Source organism: Lycorma delicatula, chromosome 9 (genome assembly GCF_047948215.1).
Source record: "Lycorma delicatula isolate Av1 chromosome 9, ASM4794821v1, whole genome shotgun sequence".
Taxonomy (NCBI): Eukaryota; Metazoa; Arthropoda; class Insecta; order Hemiptera; family Fulgoridae; genus Lycorma; species Lycorma delicatula.
The window spans coordinates 9274323-9299567 of NC_134463.1; the positions used below are offsets into that span (position 1 = coordinate 9274323).

Here is a 25245-nt window from a genome sequence, read left to right on the forward strand (position 1 = left end):
GACATGTAAATGGCAAAATTGTACATAACGAAGATTAGATTACACAGGAGTTTAGGTGAATAGCCTTAAATTGTGTCACCACTGCTCAAGCACTAGAGATGAAGGGTCATTAAGAATTATATTCTTGAGTAGCAATTTACTATTTCAGTTTCCAGCCTCTGTCTATGACAGAAACTTAATTTTTAAAATTCATGGTTCTGTCATCAAAATGCAATGATTATTTTCAATATACTTCAAGCAATATCAAAATTCTAGGGTCCTAATAAAAATACAATTATGATAAAAGTAACAAAATTGAGAGCTGGAAGTTCAGCTAAGAAATTTAAACAGTCCGTAGTGAAATTTGCAGCATTTAAACTGAAGAAGTGGGACATATGTTTGTAACCCAGCTCTGCAACATTCAGCCAGTAGGCAAGCTTATCAAGGGGAGAATTTTACATATCATCAACCATGTCTTGTTAATGAACAGTTTTCAGTGTACTGGTTAGATAACAAAACTCATGAAGAAAGCTTCATAAACGACAACTCGAAAGTCAAAATGTAAATGTTTATTGTTGCAAATTTTGGAGTAACAGCCAAGAACTCTTTCAGAGGCAAATGGTGGCAATCACATCCAACCATGTAAAGATGTCCTAAGAGAAAAGTATGACACTTCATGGACAGTATATTCACCCAACCTTGCTGGTTGTATTATTTTCTGAGGTGTAGGAAGAATGAATTTGTGCAATCATAGCCTGAAGAGAACTGACAAACTGAATTTAATACAAAATTGCGTTACTCAGCTTGTCATTATCACCTGAGTGACGTAGAACTACAAGATAAGAATTTGAATGTTATAATTTTAATGATTCTTAGTGATTTAAAAATTTTACAAAGCTTAAAAAACCAAGAGGTAATTCTGGTATAATACCTGGCAACTTATCAGTATGTAATGAAGTATGATGTGATTTTATTTCTGCAAAATAGATATGATTGAAGAATTGATAAAAACAATCATGTGGAAAAAAAAACATGTAAGTAGGTTACTTTCATGATGGTGCTACATAAATTATACTTAAAAAACTAAACTACACTTAATCATAAGTTATTTTACTGATACAGAAGATTTCAAATATACATATATATATATATATATATATATATATATGTAGTTCAACCCTCTCTATGAATCATGAGATTTTGCCAATGGTGAGGGGGCTTGAGTGCTCAGTGATACAGAGTAGCTGGACCGAAGGTGCAACCAAATAGGAGAGGTATCTGTTGAGAGCCAGACTAAGGAATGATTCCTGAAAGGGCAGCAGCTCTTTCCGTAGTTGTTAAGGGCACAGGTCAGGAGGACTTAAACGGCCATATCGACATCAATCATTCTTCTGAGTACTGTGCAGCTAAAAGCAATGGAAAACTACGGCTGTTTTTTTTTCCAAGAAAGTGTAGCTCTCTGCATTTTCATTTAACAAAGATGGAGGCACTTTCCTTGGTAAAATATTCCGGAGATAAACTAGTCCCCTGTTTGGTTCTCTAGATGAGACTACTAAGGAAGGATCACCAGAAAATTAAAAAATAATATTTTACTAGTCGGACCGTGGAATGTTAGAAGTCTAACTAGCTTGGTATATTAGAAAATTTAAAGAGGGAAACAGGCAGGTTAAATGTAGATGTAGTGGGAATTAGCAAGGTTTGGTGGGAAGAGGAAAACGACCTTTGGTCAGGTGATTTTAGAAACTCAATGTCAAATAAAGGGCAGGCAGAAGTAGGTTTCATAATGAACAAGAAGATAGGGAAGAGAGTAGAGTATTTCAAAAAGCTTAGTGATAGAATCAATGTAATAATTTTAAAATCAAAACCTAAGCCAACAACAATAATTAACATCTGCATGCATGCAAGTACCCATGATGATGATGAGGTAGTGTATACGAAGAAATTGACAAAACAACTAAACACATAAAAGGGGATGAAAATTTACTAATAGTTAGAATGCAAGCATCGGAAAAGGCAAGGAAGGAAATGTTGTGGGTGAATACGGGATGGGCAAAAAGAATGAAAGAGGGGACCGACTTATTGAGTTTTGGACGAAGTATAATTTGGTAAATGCCAAAACCCAGTTTAAAAATCATAATAGAAGAATGTACACATGGAAAAAGCCTGGTGGTACTGCAAGGTATCAGGTAGATTATATCATGGTTAAACAAAGATTTAGAAATCAATTAACGATTGCAAAGCATTACCTGGAGCAGACACTGATAGCGACCATAATTTAGTGATGATGAAATGTATATTGAGGTTTAAAAACCTTAAGAAAAATCTTTGAAATTTAGATAAGCTTGAGAAAGAGGAGGTAAAGAAGATTTCTGAGGAGGACATTACAAGAGGTCTGAGTAAAAGCGATAAGGTAGAAAATGAAGAAAAACAGGAGAATGTTAAAAAGGAAATTCTTAAATCAGCAGAAGTGAATTTGGGTGGAATAATGAGAACTGGTAGAAAACTTTTGATGTCACAGGATATATTGCAGCTGATGGATGAATGTAGAAAGTATAACAATGCTAGTGATGAAGAAGGTAAAAGGAACTATAGACAATTAAGAAATACTATAAACAAGAAGTGCAAATTAGCAAAAGAAGAGTGGATTAAGGATGTGTTAAAAAGTGGAAAGAGAAATGATCATTGGTAAAATAGACAGAGCATACATTATAAATTAAAATCTAATAATGTGTTAAATAAAGATGGTATACTGATTTATAATATGAAAGAAAAAGTTGATAGGTGGCTGGAATATGTTGAAGAGTTATACGGAGAAAATAAATTAGAAACTGGTGTTATAAAGGAAGAAGAAGAAGTCAAAGAGGATGAAAAGAGAAATACAATACTGAGATCTGAATTTAATAGAGCATTAAAAGATTTGAATGGCAGAAAGGCTCCTTGGATAGGCAGGATACCTGCAGAATTACTGTGCAGTGCAGGTGAGGAAGCGATAGATTATACAAATTGACAATATTTACGAAAAAGGGGAAGTTCCGTCAGACTTCAAAAAGAGTGTTATTGTCGTGATACCAAAACAAAGCAAGAGCAGATAAATGTGAAGTATAGAGAACAATTAGCTTCACTACTCGTGCATCAAAAATCTAGAATTCTGTACAGAAGAATTGAGCAGGAAGTGGAAGAAGTTTAGGAGACGACCAATTTGGTTTCAGGAAAAGTATAGGCTCAGGGGAAGCAATTTTAGCACTCGGATTAAAGTAGAAGGAAGATTAAAGAAAAACAAACCAACATACACAGCATTTATAGACTTAGTATTTTAATATTGTTATATAAGAAAAGCAAGAAAAAAGAATTATGTTCTTGATTAATTTTTCATAGTAAACTGATACACTATTTTATCCAATATTCTAGAAAATTTTGAATAGCTTGTGGAACTTAAATAATTCTGAACTCGTAGATATACACATCCTTATAGATGAAGTAATAACACCACAATAAATAACAAAACCATTAAAAAAAAATCACTTGCCACTAAAAGAATAGGGAAATAGTAAATAATGATTAGACCTAATAAAACAATTCTCAGTAAAATAAAAAAGTTATTAATTACCAATATCTGGCAAATCTCTATCAGCAGCAATCTCTATAATTTTAAGTGTTCTACTTTCTGAACTACGTTTTAGTCTAGGTAGAAGTAATTCAAGACAAGCTCGACCTTGTGTTGGACAATGATCTAAATATCTCACACCAACCTGCCATAAAGTATTATGTGACATTAACAATGATCCACATTCAATAATAAGGTGTTCATCTAATCGACTGAAACAAAATCATACAAAACATCTTTTACCTTTTTAACACTGCGGGGAAAAAAAAAGTAAATTTCTAAATACAGAAAGATCATATTAATTGTATCATGTAGATTTAATGTATAACATGAAACATAAGGTTAGGTAAGAGGTCTTTGTTAAATTTATAAAGATATCAGTATTTCAGATATTGTTTCATTGAATGACTAATATTTGGAAATGTAGTTACCAGTTGCATACTTTGGGAAGCATGGTATATGAAAATCTATAATTAAAAAAAAACAACTAGTAAACTTTGTTATCTTTAGTTACAGTAACAGAATTTTAACAGTATACACACTACTACATAATTCTGAAATTTAACATAAATTAATTTTCCATATTTGTTTATTTTGTCACGCAAGAAGAGAATATCATAAAGGTTTTAAGAATTAAGTATTTTATTTATTCTATAATCTTTTTAATTAATCTTTTATTTATGTTCCCTATACAAAAAAAAAATCATTATATTCATACTAACTTGCTACTTAATCCGTTTTATTTTTTTTTCCTAAATTCTGCTACAGAATTTTTATTAGCTGGAATAAAAAAAAAAACTAATTTTCTCATTATTTTTATTATTTATCTTTATATCTAAAAAGAATTGACACATCTGTTATTATTAGTTTCAATAATAAAATTTAATTCATCATTACATGGATTTAAAATTATTAAAATATAATTTTTAAATAAATGTTTAATTTTTATTTTAGAACGAAATATTATTAAAACTCCATCTAATATCTTAACCTTTACTAAATTATTGTAATTACTAAAATAATTTTGTTGTGAACATAATGCTCTCAATTACTTTTTGAAACCTACAATGAAGGTAAGTATCTAAAGCCAACATTTTTTTTTTTGTTATGTTAAAAGAAAAGATACTTTCTGAGTATAAAAGTATCTTTTATTAATTACAAGTTCAATGAAATTTTCCTTTTTTACCTAAAAAAAAAAAGAAAAAATTCACCCACTAATATACATATAACGTAATACATTTCCTATAGAATGCCATCATAATCTGCATTGATCTAAATAGTCCCCACTGAATATAGACTGATCTAGATCGACTTGAACATGAAACTGAAGACTGTGGGAGATGTATACCTTGCAGACATGACACTCAATGCCAATTTCAAGCTTTATTGTCGTTAATATTCACCCAAGTGTTTCCATTCAGACTTCAAAATACTTCTCTTCACTATAAAGTAGTATGAGAATTCAAAGAAAAGAAGCAAGAATAAGATTATGGACATTGAAGTATTGAGGATAATCATGGAAGACTTTAACATTGATGCTCAAACAAATCTGTATGCACTTCATTGTATTTAGATTCAATTCAACTTAAACTTCATGGCGATGCAATTGCTAACCACACTAGGAAACACACCCAACCTTTGCAAGAAACATCAGCATCAGTCTCATGCCATGTATAAGTTACCTTATGTACCAATGATCCATTCTTATCAACAGCTTTCTCAGCCCAGAATAAATAAGCCATTTTTTCAAAACACATTACTCTCTGAACAAGGTTTCTGTAGGTGACCAAAAAAATTTCTCTAAATAAAAAGTTATTAATCCGCTTACCAACATCTTTTCTTTTGGAAAATTATTTCCATCTTCAGGGACATATTCTAACTAATTATACATATAATAATACTTCACATATTAAATGAGTTATAAAAATAAAAAATATTTAGAAAATAAAATAAAAAATAAAAATAGATAATAAAAAAAAATATTTGTGTAAATATAACATGACTTGATTTTAATAACTGATGATCAATTAATATATTTATACAAATATTTTTTTTTTAACTCATTTAATGTGTGATGTATTATTATTATTATATGTATAATTAGTTACGATATGTCCCTGAAGATGGAAATAATTTTCTGAAAGCGCTAGGATGTAAATTTTTATATTTACATATATACCAATGGGCCATGTTAAATAAAATTAATCTAAATCTCTCTAAACCTAAATTCTGCCTGTCACTGGTTTTTAAAATCCAACAACATGTTGTATTCTATACATAAAGGACCTGCATCCTTGGTTCCGACACAGCCCTTTTTCTGCTATTGCTATGTTACAGTTAGATATGCACACAGATACACACAAACCTCATTTTGGATTAATATTTCATAACTTCCTGTTAATAACAACTTTTTTCTGGTCCTACCAAAAGCCCACACAATGTTAAAAAGCTTTAATAGCTATTTTTTCAATATTCTTCAATAATGTTGAATTTTTCATTTTTAGAAAATGATAAATGGAAATGAATGGGTAAAGCCATAAATTACCACTTCTGCATGGGTACAGTTTTGTTTAACATTTTGCAGCTGACAACTGTAATGCTTAACTACAGCATTTGGCGCAGTGAAGGTAACACTGCACTAGTACAGTATTTTTGCTGTTCATATTTGTTGTTGCTTAATATTAATAAATCAGTTAGCTAAATAAATGTCAACAACAGTCTCGGCAAAGAGATGCTCAACAAACCATGTGTACCTACAATATACCGTTGATAGTATAATTAAAATGTTATATATTTAAAATGCTTATCTTTAGCTGGTAAGCAAAGATCAAAGGAGTAAGCAAGTAGATATGATTTGGACTGTTTTATTTTCATATTCTGCCGTCTAGAAGATTAGATTAGTGTGACAAAGGTAAAATTAAATACTCTTGTTTATAAACGTATAGAATACCTAATTATTCCACTTTTCAACTCATATTGATGCTTTTCTTCATGCCAGTGAAGAAAAGTAATTGCAGAGTTTAACAATGCTTTGTGTAACTATATATAACTTACACAAATTTAATCAAAAAATGAAAGTAAACTTACCATGATTCCTGTTTATGTTTAATATCAAATTGCCCACAATAATACAATAAATTGGTTAGATGAGTTGCACACCAACCACTGTCAGACATAAAGTGAAGCTTTTTCATCACCTGTAACAATGTCAAACTCAATTTTTATAATTTTAAAATATCAGAAAAGCAATACAGAATAATAATAATAATTGATTAACGAGTATATTGCTTGATATGAAATTAACTTTAACTCAACAAAATGTTTTGTTTTTATAAAAATTTACAGAAGAAATATCTTTAAAAAAAAATGGGTAAACATTAGAATACATATGTAGGTCCTGAATTCACAATATGATTAGATTAAAACAGTATTTATAATAAATATATAAATAAAAATACAAAACAGAAAATAAAAGATAATTTTTGTAATCATCTTCATAATCTTTTTTGTAATATTATCATAAATTTTATCTAATCATTCCTAATAAAATTTTTTCATAATTCATAATTTCCTATTACACTCATTAGTGTCAGTTGGACCCACAAGAGTTTTAGCTCCATAGAGGCTATATAATCAGATAATAACCTCAAGTGTTCAATGTAATAAACTAGAACTAATCTCCAGCGGTCAACCATGGACTATTTTTGCCTAATTTTATCTAATCATTCCTATTAAAAAATTATTATTATTTTTGCTTTTCTCGGAAGAGTCTCTCATGTTTCTACTTTGTATTTTTTCTCTTCTATTCAGAAATAAAGTGGTTTTCCCAAGCCTCATCATACATAACAATATAATTAAGAAATTTTCCTTGCTCTTTTCCAAAAAAAAGAAGCAAAACATTTGACCACATAATAATTTACCTTAAGTTTTGGCATAAGGTGAGGAGCTCACCTTGTATATTTGTTTTTGAACCTTAATTTCACTTTCAGCATTTCAAAATTACTCGGCACAAAATTCTAAGTTCTGTAACAGTTGTAAAGTGAATTTTCATCAACTTATCCTCACCAACATCAACAGTTATCCTATTACATCAAAAAAATGAATTACCTCCAAAATATTGCATTCTAGAACAGCCAAAATTGTTTCATCAAGTAACTTCAAACGATCTGAACCACCAAATGCCTCAATACAAAGATTTGAATTAAAGCTGAGATCAAATGATTTGATTGTTGGGTCTGTATAAAAAACAGCAACCATTAACTAGTACCATGTATCACAATGTGATTTCATTTCATCAATAATGCCATCATCTCCACTTACAATCTGTAAATAATATAAATTCCATAAAACATTTTCCTTTTTCTAAATTAATAATGATAAAAATTAGTGTTTATTGATCACAAAAATAAAATTTATATAATACATACATGTTATAAATGTTTCTTCAATGGTAATACCATTATTTTGAAAAACACGATAATATAAAGATATGATAAAACAAATTAAAATAAATTGCATAAAATTTAAAAATGTCATGCAACAACCGTCACAATTAAAGTGTTCTTTTAAAATTGTACAGTGAGGAAAATTGTACAGGAAGTGAGGAAAGTATAAATTTTATTGTTCTTATAAAAATAATAATTTCTATTATCTTTTCTGCTATTACCTTTCTTAGCTTCATTCTTTTATATGGTGACACGTTTTGGAACCAATCCACTGTCAAAACTTATTACTTATAGTGTGATAAGTTTTCTACAATACAGTTTTATAGTGCAATACAGTAATAATAAAAGAATGAAACATTTTATCTCTATCAATTTTGATAGTGAGGGTGGAGGCATTACATGTTAGAATCATACGACCCAGGTTATCAAAAGTCTATGCAGCAAAGGTGGGATGTGTTGAAGAAAATATGGAACAGTTCTTAGAGAAACTGGAAAGCTGCATAGACAATAAGGAGACAGTAATATCAGGAGACAGAGAGAAATGGAATAGAGAGGTATTGGGACCACATAGATATGGAGGAAGAGGTGGGAGAGTTAAAATAATGATATAGATTTGTGAACAGAATAACTTCATAGTGGGTAACTCATGGTTTGAAAAGAATAGAAACAAGGTTATGAGGTACAGAATGGGGAGAGAAAAGAAAAAATTTGGTAATTGACTATGTGTGTTAGTTGAGAGAGTGAGAGAGAAATAAGGAGGGGCCTAGTGGATGTGAGGGTGGTGAGTGAAGAAATAGTGATTGGAGTAGACCACAGGTTGGTAATGGGTAAGTTTAGATTTGGCAAAATTCCCAGAGTGAAGGTTATGAGGGAAAAAAATTAAAGTGTGGAAGTTGAAAGAAAACAACAAAAGGGAAGAGTTTAAAGAAGAGAAAAAGAAATGCTTACCTACAGTAGAAATAAGAGAGGTGGAGGAAGAGTGGGAGTGCTTCAAGAACACCATATTGGATAGCAGAGCAGATATGTAGTAGAACCAGTGGGAAAAATAAACGAAAGGAAAAAGTGGTGTATGATGATGTAAGGACAGCAATTGAAAAGAAGATAGCGTGGAAGACATGGAGACAAAACCATAAAAATGAAGACAGAGATAAATGTAGGGAAGCTACATTTATGAATGTAAGAAAGTTGTAAGCAGAGAGAAGGGCAAATGTTGGAAAGAGTTCACAGAAGAGCTGGAGAGGGACTCACAAGGGAATAAGAAAATGCTGTTTGGTGCCATTAAAAGTAAAAGAAAAGGGAGAGATGCGCAAAGTTTATTAAAAATAATCTAAAAAACATCTAATAGTAAGAAAGGAAGAAGTACTTTTATATGGAAAGAATATTTTGGTGAACTCCTAAACCCAAATTGTTTGGAAGAAAGAAAGGAGGAAAAGGACAAGACAGGAACAAGTGGCGTGAGGACAGAAGAGGTATGTTATATAATAAAGGAATGTATGGTGCACAATAAATCTGTAGAGTGAAGAAATTCAGAAATTTTGGTATGAAGTTTAGTGCTGAGATAAGTACAGTGATTGTGCAAGACAGAAAAAAGGGAAATTCAATGGGCATAACTATGAATGGTAGAAAAATGGAAAGGGTAAAAGCGTTTACTTATCTGGGAACAGTTTTTTCGAAGGATGGGAGAATGGCTGAAGAAATAAGTATACGAGTACTGAAGGCAAGTGGATTTTATCAGAGTGTAAGAAGTCTAGTCTGAAACAAAGAGGTACCTTTGCAATGTAAGAGTTATGTGTAAAGCATACTTTGTACCAATTCTTACCTACACGGAAGAAACCTGGACAGGTGGCAGAAAGATAGAGGGTCAAGTAGAGGCAACAGAAATGAAATTCAAGAGAAGCATGCTAGTGAAGACCAGAAGGAATAGGGTAAGGAGCAGTTATCATTAAGAGAGCAACTGAAATCAGGAAGCCTTGTCGAGTCAATTGGAAAAATCAAAGCTCAGGTCTTTTGGATATATTGAAAGAGGATGGATGAGGGAAGATTACCAAACAGGATGATGCATAAAGAGGAAACCAAGGGTTAGACCAAGAATGAAATGGATAAATACAGTGATGGAGGAAGTGCACAAGAAAGGTGATGTGGTGAGAGTAATGGAAGAGAGATGGTTCATGGATCGAGGCAGATGGAGAAATTTTGTAGAAGGCCTGACCCAAGGAAACTTGAATCAAAGGGAGCTGAAAATGATGATATTCTTCAGAAAAGTATACATGTTCTTAATGTGGTACTAAATATGTACATTAGAACAAAGGTTTAAGGACTGTAAATAAAGATAATACTATCTGTAATTTCAGCAGGTTATAGTTATATGTAAATAAAATGTATTCCTAAATAAGAAAAATCTTAATTAATGACCTGATTTTTAAATTAAAATGATGTTTAGCTGCGAGCTACCTTAAATACAAAAAAAAATCAGTCCAAATAAATAAAAAAGCTGAATAAACAAAAATGATTGTGAACTATGCCTTGTTTTAATAAAATTTCAAGAATAGTTATTTTTAAATATATATGCAGAAAATATTTGATGAATGTGAATTTGGTTCTTGACGATTAATGAAATAATTAATTACTATTCTGTTAACATCAGAAGTGTTACAGTTCATAGTGTAAATCTGTATACTATAACTTACTTATACATTTCTAATGGTTGGTAGGCTTTCATCCACTAACAAACTCCAAAAACCATCTCTGTCTAGTTCTCACCAACAAGGGTCTATAACCTACACCAACCATTGCTCTTCATAAAATAAAGTACTCCTACTAACTACAAATATAATTTTGGGAAATGATTCTCAGTAAATTTCAACAATATTGACATGATTTCATGTAATATATGTCTTACATAATACATTAATAACACATATTATAAGTTGTTATAAATCTTTTATAACATGAAAATACAAATTTTTAAAATAAAAATTTGTTAAATTATCAACAGCCAAAAGAAAAACTGTAATTATTACCAAATACATGCAAGTTTTTAACTGATCTAGCAAAAATAAAATACAACTTTGAATTCTTCCCATGAATTTTTTTAAGGTTAAATGATTGTGCACACTAAATTAAAAAAAAATTTCACTCAAACATAATTAGTTGTATGCATACATTTATATAAATCGTCACATATGTTCTCCATATCAGATTTTACATTGTTTAAAAAACATAAAAACCAAAAAACTGAGCATTTAGCAAAACTTCATGTTATTTATAAAACTGTGCATGACAAATTTATAAACTGAAACAGAATATGATTAAGTTTTGTGATTAAAATTAGCTTCTAACATGTAAAAAGTTGTGAAATGAAAAATTAACAATTTATCGTATTCTTTTTTATATGAAAACAAATGAGATATTATGAAGGACAGCTGAGAGGTTTACAGCCTGACACATAGATGGTGCCAACAGGTCTAACTTCTTACTGGCATTCTAAATAGTACTATCCATTGCTAGCTTGTACACCAAATTTCAGGTTAGTAACTCTGTTAGTCTATGTTTGACAAGCTACTGAAAATGACAACTTTGTTACTTTCAAGAAAGTGGAGAATCACTATGACAGTGCATCCAATACATTTGTCAATCGTCACAACAAGTAAAATCAATGAACTAAAGTTCCAATTGCTTTCCTAACTGCCTTATTCGAGATATTTAACACCCAGTGACTATCATCTATTTCCTAACCTCAAAAAATGGCTTGGTGGATAATTTGAGAACAATAAAGAAGTCACTGATGCTATAAATGGGTATTTTGAAGATGCATTAAAGCATCATTATGAAAAGTGTGTTAGTCTTTGTGGAAATTAAACTGAAAAATAAAAGCAAAGAACTCCAAAAAACCTGTTGCTTTCTTTGTCAGGCCAGAAACATTTCAGCCCACCCTTGCATGTACTGCAAAAAGATTAGTATATTTATTTTTAATTTCTGTTCAAACATGTCATCATAACTGAAAAGAGGTGTCTTAAAAATAACCTGATAGAAAAGGGCAGACAGAATGAGAGGGTCAATCTATTATTAACACATAACTGGCCCTCTTACTGGAAGTTCAGTAAGATCCACCAAATCTCATATACTAGAATGCCTCCTACTTTTCTGGAAAATGATTACCAATGCAGCGACACCAATCAACATTGTAGTCAGTGGATTAACTAATCAGCTTGAAATCTTGAAAACCTCCACGGATACTGGCCCAAAAGCTTATAGAGGATTTTAATACCAAACAATAATGGCAGATCTCATGGAATGGAAACTACAGCTGCCAATGGATAAAGGCAATCCATGCGCAAGAGCTGGGCTTTAGTGTACCAAGACAATTATGGTGTAGAATTAATCATATAAGAATTGGGCATGGTAATGTAATTACTTTTTGAACAAATGGGACGAGTTACCTGCGGCTGGTTGTGAGTGTGGTGAGTCACTCCAAACTGTTGAACATCTAATTAAGTACTGTCCACAGCAAGCATACAAAGGAGATCCACAAAATATATATCAAGCTACCTTACCTGGGCTGAAAAAACTGGATATCAATTTTTAGTTATATTGAAATTTATAACTACACCCATATAAATATTATATATGCTCCGATATTATAATTGTTTGAATATTTAAGTGAGAGTAAGAGGTCTGCCCTCTTTTCCCTGGTAGACCAGACCGCCCACAGCTACAATTTAAGCTAATGGCTTAAGAATTGATCATTGTGATCGCTAAGGGAACCAGGTCTAAATCTCATTGTTGTGAAGAATATTTTCTTGTGGTACGCATTACTACTGAATAGACTCGTATTAAAGAGACATTTACAATCACTCACAGCTTGTTTAAAGTCCTAGTAAAGCCAGTTATTTTTACACGGATTTGAATACTAGATCGTGGATACCGGTGTTCTTTGGTGGTTGGGTTTCAATTAACCACACATCTCAGGAATGGTCGAAATGAGAATGTACAAGACTACACTTCATTTATGTCTGCACTTCATGTCTACTGAGGCATTTATATCAATGGCATCCCAACTGGGGCCTGACTGGTGACTATGATATGTAATCAGTTAGAGGGTCAAAAGACAACCTCCATTAAAGCCCATCAGGGCTAGGAACAGCGGGGTTGGTACGGCAACCAAAATTGTCACAAGGCAGATGCTTCCCTATGAGGGTTGGAATGTTTGAATATTTAGTTTTAATATTTTAGACACAACTCATCTATGTACTATACGATAAATAAATAATACTGGAAGTTCAAATTGTTAGAGTCAGATGTTCATTTTCTCTTCTCTATTGTTTAATATTATTGGTAGTTTTGTAAACAAGTGCATTTATGCTACAACAAAGCTTCAACTTTTCATTCAATCATTTTTGACTTGAGGAGGAAAATCCCATCTCCTATACATTAACAAGTATACAATTCATTTCATAATAACTGAAAACTATTTAAACAGATGAAACTTGATGGCTCCTGTTAAAACTGTCTTGCAATGAACTTGTTACAAACTATGTTTTTTATAGTGGACTTTATAAACTTAAATTAAAATAAATAATAATGGTATGAATTAAAATGATCAACAGGTTACCGTATAAACAGGTAATGTACATAACACAGATTCCGCTTGAAAAAAGACATTTTTATCAGCATCAGAATGTAAACGTAGAAGAGCCCGAGCAACTTCAACACTACCTTGCATAATGAGCCCAGTAATCATTATATCTTAATTCAGCACCCGGGTCTAATAGACCGGTTAATATTCTACCAGCAGCTCGCTCAGTATCTGGGAAATGGAAACGAATCCATTCCAACAGGTAGGTAAAACAACATTACCTAGAAAAAAAAAAAAAAACATGAATTCATTAAACATTAGTTTTTAAATGAACTGAATTAGCATAAGTTTTTGTACAGTAAAATCCCAACGATTCAAATGGATAAAACTGATGAAAAACAAACAAACTGGTATTAATAGAAAGCATGCTTTACTTCAAAATCTGTAACAGTAATTGCCTACTGACCAAATACCTGAATGATAAATTACATCTTACTGTATTATTAATGTATCTCAGCTAAAATATGATATTGACTATTTTCAATCCTCTTAAATTAGTCTTCATACATATATTTAGGCTTTATGAATTTCTCTATTTGATCAAAATAAATTGAAATTGGATATAATAAAAGGAAAAATAATTAATACACAGAGATTTTTTAATTTCAGTAGATATCCCATGGGACCATATCAACCCTTGTAAATATGCTAATCAGATCCTTCTATTAAAGAGCAAAGAAACGGGAAGTAGCAACAATATTTCTCCAGTGTTTTATAAACTTAACATCGCACCTTTATGTGTTGTTCAAAATGGCTTAGAGGTACACCAAGTGCTTCTGTCCCTTTGGTACGAAAAAAATTCATTGCAGTAAGTAAAACTGATATTAAAAAGTATGTCAGTTGTACTAATGGTTTCCCTAGCATCAGTCATGGTTATGATTTCTCTGCCTGTAAATTTCATGACCACATTCACTGTTATTTACCATAAATCCATTTAACTCTGTGCCCATCAGATTGATCATATGGGTTCATGTTTGTAATCTTAAACCATAACTTTTCATAATTTTTTTATTTTATCACATTTTAAACATTCTAAGATTCACTGACATAGTAAATAATAACAGTTTTTAATGTATGAAGTACTGAAATGTTTTCCTTGAGTTTTTAAATATTTTCAAAAATTACTGAAATCACAGTTACTGAACGCTTAAATTGCCTAAAATATGCCTAGATTAAAAGTTTCATAATAATTCAATAAAACCAGTTTTATTGAATTATTACAGGTTTTGAATTTAAAAAAAAATCTTTTGTTCATGCATATCATTATACCATGGGATTTGATGGTTCAAATCCATATCATCAAAATAATGATTAAAATCTAAATTAAAAAAAAAAGATTTAACTTCATTTAATAACATTCTATGTATTTGTTCCATTCAATAACACAATAAATAATTTACTACTTTTCCTTCAAGACCAACTAATTCTTACATATTCAACTCATTGTTATTTTAATTATCTTCATCTTGAAATAAAGGAAAATTTCTCCTGGTTGAAAATTATTACGAACAACATTGTTAAAAGATACATGGATATGATATCTTTTTCCTTTTCATAAGAGACAATGCAAATCATTAACTTTATATCACATCATGCCTTCATCAGGTCATATGAAAACTGGCCATGGTAAAAACACAGATTCCAACAGATTATCAAAATTGAACAATAAAGGGTGGTATTTTGGTGTAAATAATTTGTTTTTGTTAATGGCTAATGATCATAACAGTCAAAGTCATTTAAAATATAAAAAAAAAAAAAGAAGAAATTTATTATTTTTGTACTTTTTATCAATTCTAAATCTTTTAATAATTGTTTAATAAATATATTAGTGACGTATTTAAAAAATTAATTAATGGATATAAGATAAAAATGCGTAAACCTCTTTCCTTATTTTAAGATAACGGTATATGCAGAGAAAACATAGGAATATATACAATGAAATATAATAATAAATGAATTAAAACTGAAAAAATATAAATAAATATGAACTGAACATTCATTATCAAACCACAATAGTACAACAGTAAACATAACCATTAATATTGTTACTGCATTATAGACTGCCAAATCAGATGACTGATGATTTAGGTGAACAGTTATGTACATAAACATTATTTAGTTCTAAAATGTTATCCTAGTGTTTCACCCACTGTCAAAATTACTTTTAACTGTTCATCTAATATACAAATAAAAAATCAGTTACTGGTATCTTTCCATGCCTAACTAGAATAAAAATGTGTTAATGTAGAATTAATCTTAACTGATAACCATAAAGGACTGAAGTTTTAACAATAACGATTTAAAAAAAATAATCTGTTCACCACTAATACATACACATATATATATTAGGCGTATATTCATTAACACTACATTAGATTTTAAAAAAGGTAAAAAACAACCTCCAAGCATTAATGCACAGTCCATATACATTAGTACATTGAATAAGAATACTTTCAATAACAATAAAACAAAATCTGATAAAAAGAAGATCAATACATTTCTTTTTTTAAATTATCTAATATCTCCTTAAGAAAACATGAAATTGTTTCGCTAATAACTGGTGAAGTACTTTCTCACAATTTCCATCTGTGCACAACTTACCTTCCAGGTTACCATTATTCCATTTGAACTATTTTCCTTCTTTATTCATCTAGTTTTCAAGACCTGAACTAAGGTATTAAGCAATAATCACCACACATACATGTTACTGTCCTAATCAGATATAGTGTTAACATAACTGTGAATAGTATATTTTCTTACTTAAAAAAATTAAACATGTGAAGATAGATAAGGTGTACGGAAAAGAGATGTGCAAAAGATGATGCCTCAAGTTAGCAAGAACTAAATTCTTTACACTTTTCAGTATATAGTGTTGTTGATTATTAAATTTCTTATATTAAGTTAATGTTTGTCACAGTACTTTTTTTAGAAAACTTATAGACCTGATATAACTTTAGGCTTGAAAGCTGATTTACATAGAGTTCACCAAATTAACACAATAAATTTTATTTGGATATAAAATAGTAAGGTACTGTCATTTTTTAAAGTAATAAGGAGAACTGCATCCTAGTAAAACATAAGCAGAAACAAAGATATGAGTTTAAGGATATAATGGAAAAAAAAAATGTAAGAGTAATGTGAAATCTATCTAACAAATATAATAATGGTCATGAATTTTACGTAATGCTTTGAAGGCTATTTAATTTCTAAATAAGATAATATACACATTAATGTTAAAACACACGTTTATGTAATTAAGTTCAACAAACCTGGTACAGCATCAACATATAAAATTTCACATAAATGCCAAATAAGTTCTATGTTATAAAATATTGCTATGTAATCTTGTTTTTTATCAGTAGTTAATAATTCATCAGTCATTTGAAGATTTTCAATACAAGCTCTAAGAATTGATCTGAAAATAATAAAATAGATTTTTAACTCAGGAAATAATTTCAATAAATACTACCAATTAAATAAATGTATTAATGTGATGTTAATGATTAAACAATTACCTAATTAGTAGTTATATTCCAATTTGAGAATATAACCCGCTACCTCTTCAGCAATTAGGACCATCCACTTGCCGAAGTTTACAAAATTATTTTCTCTGGGAGAGAGGGCAATCATTACATATACACATACATAGACTCCTGTTCATCAAAAAATTGTCATCCTACAGAACAAAATCATAAAAAGAAAAAAAAACCTAAATATTTTATACCTTTAATTAAGTAAAAATAACTAATCATCACATCTGAAGGTTCCACAACACCTCTCTCTCGGGGAGTAGTATCCCAGAAACTGAAGGATGTAAAGTAATGTTAATGGTCAAAACCCCATTCAATGAATTCTTAACTCATAAATCACAAAAGTTAATAAAGGTAAGTGCAATTCTTTATATATTGGTTATTTTGGTGGCAAATGACCATAGTAGCCAACATGCCATTTGTAATATACAAGTAATAAAATAAGTAAAACATAAATAAGGGCAACATAAAGAATGTTAAACATACTAGTCAATTTATTCAAATTTAATATTTATTTTCTTAACTTCTTTTAATGTTAAAATTAATCATGAAATTGAAAAAAAATCAATAATAATAGAATAATATTTTTTAAATCTTTGCATTTTTCCAATCCCCATACCTTTTTAAATACAAGGGAGGGGTAAAAAGTTCTCGGCATCATACAGAGATGGCATTAGTATGCTTAATTTCTCAACAGCATCGTATGAATTCATTCTTCATTAGTTTAGTATAAGAGTTTCAAGTCGCTGCATGACTTAGTAAAGTATTTACAGTCCATCAAGGTGGAGAATTAGGGAGTTTTCTGGAAAATTTACTAGGAAATTCATGAAGTGATTAAATACTTTTTTCTGAAAGGCTTTAAGAGAAAGGAAATTAAAGAAGAGCTTGATACGACGTTGGAAAACTCTTCTCCATCTAATACAACAGTTAAAAGCTGGGTCACAAAGTTTTAAATGGGTTGAACACACATTCGCAATGAACCATGTAGGGCGGCCCTTCTCAAGCGATTATGCCAGAAATTATTAAAAGGTGGATAAAATTGTTTTGGCAGATCAACGAGTGACAGTGAACGAGTTAGCAGAAACTAGGCATGTCAAAAGAACATATGCACAATATTTTGCAAAGAACATTTGAGCATGAACAAGTTGTGCAGTAGATGGGTGCCGTGTTTTTCAAGCGACTGTCTCAAGCTCTTTCAATGTAATCCGGAGGAATTTTTACGTCGACTTGTGACAGTTGATGAGACTTGGGTTATCACTACACTCCCAAGACAAATGGCAGTTAAATGGGTTGAAAAAGGTCAACCTGCTCCAAGAAATGGGAAAATGATTTTGTTTGTGCAAAATAATTATGGCAACTGTTTTCTGGGATGAACATGGAATAATTTTCATTGATTATCTTAAACAGGGTGAAACAATAAATGGTGAATATTATGCAACCCTACTGCACCATCTTGGTAAAGGAATTAAGGAAAAACATCTGCATTTGACAAAAAAAAAAAAAATGCTTTTCCATCAAGACAATGTGCTCTGCTCACAGTTCAATCACTGAAATGGGAATAAAATCAATGAATTATGGATCGAATTGCTCCAAAACTCTCCATATTCACCTGATCTGGCCGACTATCACTTGTTTCCTAACCTAAAAAAATAGCTTGGAGGGAAGAAATTTTTGACTAGTAATAAAATTACTGCTGCCGTAGATGGAGTACATCAAAATGTACCCAGAAAAATGTTATCTTCTTATCCAGGCCTGGAACTTTTCATCCTGCCCTCATAAATTATTAAATGAATTGACAGTTAATAAATACCAACTACATGAGACACGAGATGCAACATGATATAAATAAAAATTTTATTCAGATTAGAACTTAATTATAGATAAAAATGAAATTCTTCCTCACTATATCCAGAGAAAAAAAAACTGTGAAAATCTTGATCAGAGAAGGATACTAAAAACAAAATTAATAAAATAAAGAAAAGAAAGTGTAAAAAGAAATGTGTAAAAATATATATATATGAAAACAGGAGTCAAGAATGTATGTGAATATAAATAAATAAATAAAAACTGCACAAAATAAATAAAAAATTTTGAAGGTAACATAATTGAGATTATATGAAAACAAATTTCTAAATGTGAAACAAGAATGAAAGAAATTCATGGAATTTCAAAATAAATATTTATAAAAATTCAGTATAGTAATATTTCATTAAATAAATAGTTTAATTTTAAATAATCTGGGAAGATTAATATTTACATATTTATCATTTATTTTTAGGCTGATCTAGAAATTTCATTAAAATTTTTATAATTACTATATTCAAGAAAATATATGACTTCCAGTTCAGTTACATGAAAAGTTTTTTACTTTTTAACTACAACTTAAAAATCTAACAATAATCATGTTTTAAACAAAGAAAATTATACAAATTTTAAGAAACAAATACAGTTTTTTTTCTAACAATGCAACATTTAAAAAAAGCAAAGTAAAAAATATAAAATTAAAAGAATCACTTAGTGTAAAGTTATTATATCTAAATTTATAATGTAATATAAACATTTTTTTACAAAATGATTGAAAAGATTAGAGTTGGCGACTTAAGAATTTAGGCAGTAATATAGGAATGACATCTTTATTCACAATCTGAAAAACCATTTTGATTCATGTATTAAACAGAATGTTTAAGGGATATTTAGTGTAGCTTTATTTAATCATGACAGTGACACATTAATCATGACATAAGTAACTCCATACAAGGATACATTCTTTTTTCTTATAAATAAGCACAGGTGTACTTATAATCCTGGTATGATTTTCTTTTAGATGAGTTAAAATGCTAAACTTGGATACCAATTCATACTGTGCATGCTATAACTATTGTACTACATTAGAAAGACTCTGAAAAAAAAGAATCATTTCTAGTAAAATAATCTGGGTTTGACATTAACTAATACTTGTTTTTAGATGTAACGCAAAATTATTAAATTTTATTCTGACTTCATATATTACAATAAGACACTAACACAATAACCAACTTAACTTAATTAAGTTGTTAATAAAAGAGTGATGATTAAAAATCGAACAGCCAAAATAAAATCAGAATAAAGTAATAACTCTAGATGCAAGATGTAGAAGAGAGAAATAAAAAGTTATTCACATTTAAATTTAAAAAAAATACAAATAAAATAAAATATTAAAATTACCTGTACTGACGACTCAGTTTTAATGTTTCGGGTCTACTAGTCTTGCTTGGAGTTAATTTTTGACCAGACAGGAAAGTACCACAAGCCTCATTGACTATTTTTCTAATAACTGGTTCAAATAATATTGAATCAGGTCTAACCTGATGGACTTTAGCTTTAAGTGGTGCAAATCCACTTGGCTCATCTGTAAAATTAAAACAAAGAAAAAAATAATAAATTGAAATATTTATGTCATTTTATTCACATATTAATAAAAATTATTTTATTGCCGACATCCTTGATGGAGTGGTAGCAACTCTATTTTTCATCTGAAAGGTAATGGATTCAAATAATAGTCAGGGTTGGCATATTTCATATGCTACAAAATTCACGTTTCATAAGTAACTATAGTCAGGCAGGTAACTACTAATTTACTAAAATCTATAAATAAATACTTGATACAGTTCAGTCTATGAATTTGTTTTTTGAAAAATCAGAAGAAAATCCAACTACTCTAGTGTGTTAATAGGATTCATATACATAATAAGTTAATCAGAATCCATATAAACAACTATACTGTAAGTAATTTAAATTTATTACAACCATAAAACTTTAACATTATTTTTTTATTGCATCTCAAGCTGTTACAACAACTTCTATTAAAAGATACAGCCCCCCCCCCACCATCACCTTTCAGGGACTCTCAAACTGAGAGTATAACAGGTCTTATAACCTTAGGGATCCTTAGCTGATTGTAACATTATCAGACTGAAATGGTATCTATACTAATACGTAATAAAAATGAACTAATGTATAATAAAATAATGCATAATGTTCTGATACATATACTATTTACTATTCTCTATAAAATTCTAAATTTAGAAAAAATAAAATTGATGTAAAAATTATTATTTCAAATTATGGCATTAATAATAATAATAATAATAATAATAATGAAAAAAAAAGATAAATAAATAAAATTAGTTCACAAGATACAGTAACAGGACCACAGGATAATTTATGATGACAGTTACATTTTTTGACAATTGAGGATTGTATTTTTGGTGTTTAAATATTCAGTCAAGTAATGATCTGAGTGCATAGTCTAATTGAAGTAAGATATAGGAAGAGTTTTTGTGTAAAACCTTCGTTGTTAGAGGAAGGTGCAGGGAACTGCGCTTTCACAAAGAAGATCTTTGTAACTTGATAGTTGAGGGTAGTAAGTTATGAGGAATTTGCAACACTTGTTTTGTTGGCATGAGGATGGTATTTTTGATGTTTAAAGACTAAATTAAATAATGATCTGAGTTTATAGTCTAACTGAAGTTAGATATAGGAGGAGTTTTTGTGTGAAACCTCTGGTGTTAGAAGAAAGCATGGGAATCATGCTTCTGCGAATCAGTTAATTTGATAACTGAGGGTTGTAAGTTATGATAGGTGGTCATGGTTGGAAGAGGGAAAACGAAAGTGATAAAAGGTTGTGTAAATACAGTGATGGAAATGTCTGCCAAGGATTTGCATACGTGGCATCCTGATAGAGGCCAAACTGATGACTGTGTTGTGTAATCAAGTTTAGAGGGTCTAAAAGATGACATCTGGTAAAGCCCATCACGGCTAAGAACAGAGGGGGTGGTATAGTTACTGGGATCGTCACAAGATGGATTTCTTCCCCAAACAGGGGTAAGGATGACAGTTTCATTTTAAACCCACTGCAAAAATAAAAGGTGTTTTCCAAAGCATTAAAGGGAAATAAGCTATGATGTAATTATTGCAACCAACAGATAGTTTTATATACTTACTGTATGTAACATACAATGAAAATAGATCACGATAATGAAAAAAAAGGATTAAAAATAGAGAAAGTACAATTCCAGATTTATTTTTCATTATTTATATTTAATCTGATATTATATACCTTGAATACATTATATTGGGAACACAAAATTTCTGTACTGTCTTAATGATACAGTTTGGTGCAAGAGATCAGACCTGTGGAAATCATGCAAGTGGCAGTAATAAATAACCCCTATCCATCACACCTAATCCAGGACTTCTTAGTCAAACATGCTATTCCCAGTAATGGATTGTTGTTTCTGGAAGTTGGCGCAGAAAGTGCCCTCATTTGACAATTAGGAAGAAATAACAACATGACAGCACAGTTGGTAACCATTCAAGAGAGGACTGCAAAAAATATGTTTCCTGCATTCAAGGACCACTGGAGATTGAATGCATGGACTTATAAGGGGGCTTATTTTAAATGAGTATAAGATTGGAAACCGCTATCCAAGCGTTTTTACTTTTTCTCACAACCTATTGCTGCATATGTTTTGAACAGATGCCATATGTTATTATTTATTAGAAAATTGGATCTGTTTCACATTAACTTTATTATAGTACTACTGTTAATAATTTATACACAAATCTTACCATTGGAACTACCAAAGTTGACATGATTATATGCATGTACACCAAATTGTCCAATTCCACACCACTGCAGAGTTAAACCAGCTCTATCACAAATATCATCTGGTATTAGCTGTAAAATATGATAACTGATAATAAATAACAAAACAACAACAAAATTAAAAAATAAATAGTTCACAACAGCTGACTTTGCTATATTAATAAGACAGCTTTATTCAACCTATTAATAAACTCAAACTATTACTAAATAAAATATTGATGGTAAATATTGATTACATTCTATAATTTTTATTTTAATTCTTAAATCCATGTTGAAAGCCAATAAATTTCTTTTCTGAATGGAAGACTTTTCTTCTCTGTTCAAACCTATTTTTATCTTCTTATATTCTGTAATTTTATAACATAAATAACAAACTTCTTATAACAATCTACAGAATGATAATGTTTTTAGCTTTTACCTTCCTACATATCATTTTTTTTTTTTACCTTTGTTTCACACTTATTTATTTTCAAATTAAATTTCTCTCTATAATGATGACAGATCATTTAGCATATTTGTCAAACTCAATTATAATTTTAGCAAAAAGGAATATGTTTTTTTATAAAATATTTACACTTACAAAAAATTTTTAATATAATTATCTGACTGCTTTCAGAGTCACTTCTCCATCATCGGAGATTATTTGAAGTTTTTAAGTTAATATTCATGTATATAAGTTTTTATGAATAATTATAATTAAACTGAAGTTAAAATTGTTATATTCATAATAGTCAATTAATAAAATAAGTTAATAAAAATGTAACATCATGTCCGTAAGATGCATACAACTATTATGAGATATGAAATGAAATAGTACTAACCTATTGATTAATAATTATTGTATAATTATAAATTCCCAATAACAGTTAAAAGTGAATCCAGAATACCAACATATCTTCTAACAATATTTATTGCTGCACTAGTTCAAACCTACTTTTATTGTACAGTTTACTACAAACATTTCTAATAGAACATCAATAAATCAATCACATATTTTATAAAAATATAATAATCACGCCTGCTTTATTAAAAATTATTGAGGAATCATTTGAAGAGGACCTTCACTTGGTGGACAATTAAAAGCTGGTCCTAATTCTTGCAAAATGTCTATGTACTAAAATAAATGTTGTAAATAAATGTTAAAAATTTTAAAATAATAAAATAATAAATAAATAAATAATAAATAATAAATAAATAATAAATAATAAATAAATAATAAATAATAAAATAATAAATAAATGTTAAATGTTAAAAATAAATGTTCTAAATAAATATTGTGTAACTGATTTTCATTTGGAGCACAGAGAATTAACCCTATTCACATATTGACAACTCCTGAGATCTAATATAAGACTAAATTTAAAAAAAATATATATTGTTGGCACATAAATGTTGAGCTTCATATTGGCGAGCGCAACAATAGCAGTATTCAGATGTCAGAGTGAGAGTAGAGCATATGTATGCATCTGCACAGTGCTACTTCCCACAAAGTTAGCTGACCATGCAAATCTCCCACCACACCAGTGCTGTGGCCCTACCTTTTATAGCCAGGCACCTATAAAAGAGTGAACGGCAAAACAAATTGGGTTGCGTGCACCTGCCTCATCGAGGACCCTTCAAAAGTATTTGTTGTTCAGGTTCTGAAGGGTGTGTAGCAAAGGAGTGGCAGTGACTGTTGGTCTGCTTACTTAATACTCTGATATTTCTTTTCACGAACAGAGTATTTGCGTTGTATAAAGTCTTTTTCAGTGCTATTTTTGAGCTGGTGGTCGAGTGTGTACCTTCCCCATTTCACAATTTTGATGTTTCAGAACTGTTACAACAGTTTTGCGCCTTTATTGTTTAGACAGTTCATCTCCGTTTCATGGGGATTCAGAGTTTTGGTGTACATTTTGTTCGAGCACCCACCTCATCGTGGCGAAAAGAGTGGTGACACCTGGCCGTAAGTCCCTGTTATGAGCAAAGGAGTCTTTACCCTTAGTCCTGCTTACGCTCTTTTTGGGCGAGGGCCCTAATCCATATCTGTGTGTTTATCTTTGATTTCACGCATTTGATCCAGTAGCGGCAAATAGGTGCAAAGAGTGACAGGAGAATACAGAAGGTCTCCAGCTGCCCATGGCTTGCTGCGTATAGTCATCATGCTTGTGGGCTTGTGCTGAACACTTTCTGGATAAAGGAATACAATGGCATTTCTGTTTGTATACTGTTAGGTCAGGAAATCTCCAACCATGAGTAATTTAGAAAGGTAGGCAAAAGGCCTGATCAGAGGAGGGGGGCCGGAACATTTTCCTTCGACCTTCTCAAATACTGGTACAGACAATGATGGTTTAGAAATGGTTGTAGGGGTGACCAACCAGGAAGCTGTACACCCAATAGTTGAAGAGTTTTCACAAGCTGGGGGCAGA

The 25245-nt window shown here is 30.3% G+C and overlaps 1 pseudogene; it reads right to left on the reverse strand.

The window, feature by feature from the left end:
• The window catches only part of LOC142330393 (nuclear pore complex protein Nup85-like), a 33901-nt pseudogene extending 9271 nt beyond the window's left edge, over positions 1-24630 (reverse strand).
• Between the last annotated feature and the right edge of the window lie 615 nt (positions 24631-25245).